Raw genomic sequence first — 3,263 nt, forward strand, 5'->3', positions numbered from 1 at the left:
AGGTCAGGAGCAGTTCATTTCTCCTCTCATGAATGTTCCCTTCCCTTATCTAACAACACCTTATGATAAGAGGCAGACCTACATGCAGCTCAGCTGCATTCTTGCTATCTGCCAGTACATCCTGACCTAGGCTGAGAGCGAGTATCAGTGCTCAGCTGTACCACAAGGTGAGGACTGTGGCAGAGTTTAGGATGGGTAGGAGGCAGAAGTGTAATGCCACATGGTAGAATGAGAAAAGTGAGGGTGGGCAGACTAAAGAATATGTATTGAATTGCCCTAACTGTAGGTAATGCACCTGAGAAGAGGTGTCTCCTCTGGTGTGAGACTTGCTGATCTTCATTAGATGATTTGATAATCCAAGATGTTAGTTCATTATACTAACTTATGATTGCAGGATTCTTATGACCTTAGAATAATACTCTAGTCTAAAATGCTATTGGAGCAATGATCTGATATTCTAACTAATCTAGTGTGTGAAAGAATAAATAAAAAATCCTAGCATAGTGCTGGAGGGCTGTGATAACTTCAGCACTTACCGAAGCAAGGAGGAGTGCAGCACCATTTCCTAACCCAAGAAATAGTGTTACCCATGCCATTCCAGGAACAGTTGCAGGCATTCAAGACTGGTTTTGAGGTTGTTACCTATGAATTTCCAGCTTGTAAGTAGATGTGGAGTAGCTTGCTCTAAAATTACTTCCAGCTGTGCCTGTACCAAAGCTTCGGGAAAGTACCTTTTTTTATTTTATTTTTTCCAAGGCAGAACATGCCCTTAAAATGTTACTTGCTGCCTTAAGTTCAAGTAGCAAAGCTATAGAGGGGAGTTTATGGGTGCCCTTGATTTGGGGCACTGTCAGTAGAAATCTGTGTGCTAAGGACTCCCCTCCTGGGGAGATTAGCATAGGCAAAACTTTGTCTTTATGTCTCAGAGCTGTGTGTGAAGGGAGAAGCAACGTGATAAGTGCTGTGCGGAGCTCTTTGCAAAACAGGCCTAGTTAAAGGGACTAAGGTCAGAAGTATGCTCACTGGTACTACTTCCACTAGAAGTGGGGGGTGGGGCTGCTCCATCCAAATAACTGATCATGCCTCTGTGTTTAGGAGACCAACTCTTCATGCCTTATCTGGGGCCCTAATCTACTGTTCAAAAAGCACTTGCTCTGTATCCTACTGTGTTCCTGTTTGTGTGAGCTGGCGAGAACCTGCCCATCCCACCCCCAGCAGAAGTCAAGGTAGTTTTGGATTAGTGGTTCCTTGCCTCTAAACTTTCAGGCTGTTGGTAATCGGCTACTGTAATCTAATCTCTCAATTTTTTTTGCAGTTTTAACAAGATTTAAATCCAACAGCTCATCCTTCAGCCTTTGCACATCTTCCTTTATAAGTGTGCATTAGAAATGTGTCTCTGGAGAACTGATTGGCTCAAGAGTTATTACAGGACTACAGGCTTCAGCTTCTGCAGTGTCAGTTCACGATCAGCTGAGGGCAGTAGTAGCCTGTGAAATGTTAGTTATCATACTTCCAGCAGATAAGGTAGGGTGAACTTAACCAGAGTCAAAGAGGGAGTGGCGGTTTCTATGGATATCAAGAATAGCCAGGGTTGTCCTAACTAATGAAGGGGGAAAGCTTTGGAAAAGAGATTAAAGCTCATGTTTAAGAGCTAAAGCCAGTCTACTAGAGAGCAGGATGAGATCCGGGAGAGAGGGTAGGGATAGCGTGTATTTTATAACTGCCTATTGCAGAATTCTTATGCCTTTCTCTAAGTCATCTAGGTTTGACTGTTGTGGGGAGGTGGATATAGGCCTACATGGACATACTGGACTGCTCAGATCAGTCATCCGGGTAAGGAGGTGGAGGAGGAGCTCCATCTCACATATAAAGGTGGTAGTTCTAGGTTATTGGGACATAGCATGTGTTGAGTAGAATACAGGAGACAGTAGCCCAGGCTTCTGTCAGTGATGTGAATAAATAGGCATCTTTTATCAGCTCTACATTCATTTCAAAATCTTTAAAAAGAAATGAGGCTGCTTATCTGTCCCCTCTGGTTCTTTAAAGGCAAGCTGTGCCCATGTTCTCTTCTGTTTGGCTTTTTCCCCTTCACATGTTCAGTAACAGATAAGCTGTTAGCTGAGCCAATGCAAGGGGCCAGGCCCTTGTGCAGGGAAAAGCGGATTGGCAATAAAGAAATCTGCTGCTCAGCTGCTAGCATTCCCCATGTCATTCATATAGTCTGTTAGCTACATGCAATAGTTTAAAAGCCCTGCTGCTTACAGGTGGGGAAGAAACACTGGAATCATTAAAATAGTAAGAAATGAGATCTTATGATATAATCTTATAGGATTATAACCTCCAGTGGCCCTTTTTGAAGAGCCAGGCTGGCACACTTTATTTATAAACAATTTTGAACATAAAAGCCAAAAAATACAAACTCAGTGAAGTGTAAAAAAAAAAATACAGTATATGGTGGATAGTTATTGGACAAATGAAAGTACAGCTGCAAAACACTTATCCGTGCTACATACATACAGTGGTTTTACTTGACTTAATGAAGTGGTATTTCTGTGACTTCTACATTCAAACAGGAAATCAAATGGGTAATTAAAAGAAGTCATAAGAACTAAATCTTGCTGCAGTAAAAATTTACAGGCAAGGTTTCATTTTCTTAAAGTAAAACTTCCTATATCATAGCTAAAGACATTTTTTTGGTATTTAAAAAACTTCAGCTCTTTGTTTTGGCTTCCTATGGCATGTTGTAAAAGGTGATAATGTTTACTCAATAGTTTTTCCTTGGAATGGGCAGCTTAAAGGTCTCCTCACATGTTTCAAAAAATAAACAAAGTCTGCTCTGTTACACACACCAGTGTAAGTTGGAGTTACAGCCCTCCACCCTGGTGTCTGAAAGCAGAGGATAGGGTCAAAAGCTGAACATGTACATCTAAAGCAGGGCAAATTATATTTTGCATAATGTCAAAGAAGGCTAGAGGTTAAGGGCCATGTGCAGTGATAGTGTACAGCGGTCAGAACATGGGTGGAAGTTGCAAAGGGATCTAATCCTGATTCCAGAGCTATGCAAACATCACTTGCCCACTTTGGGTGGAGGAGGAAAAGCTGTAAGAGGAACAGGGGCTGTTAGCCAGAGTGCCACTAAGCAGATCCTGCAACAGTGGGAAATGGAAATCAGCTAAGAGTAGACTGTGATATCAGGGAGCACTTCCCAATTTAATGCGTCCCTTTACCGTGCCAGATGCTGCCATGCACTTCTGGGGTCCCAG

This window comes from Gopherus flavomarginatus, chromosome 7, assembly GCF_025201925.1.
Source record: "Gopherus flavomarginatus isolate rGopFla2 chromosome 7, rGopFla2.mat.asm, whole genome shotgun sequence".
Taxonomy (NCBI): Eukaryota; Metazoa; Chordata; order Testudines; family Testudinidae; genus Gopherus; species Gopherus flavomarginatus.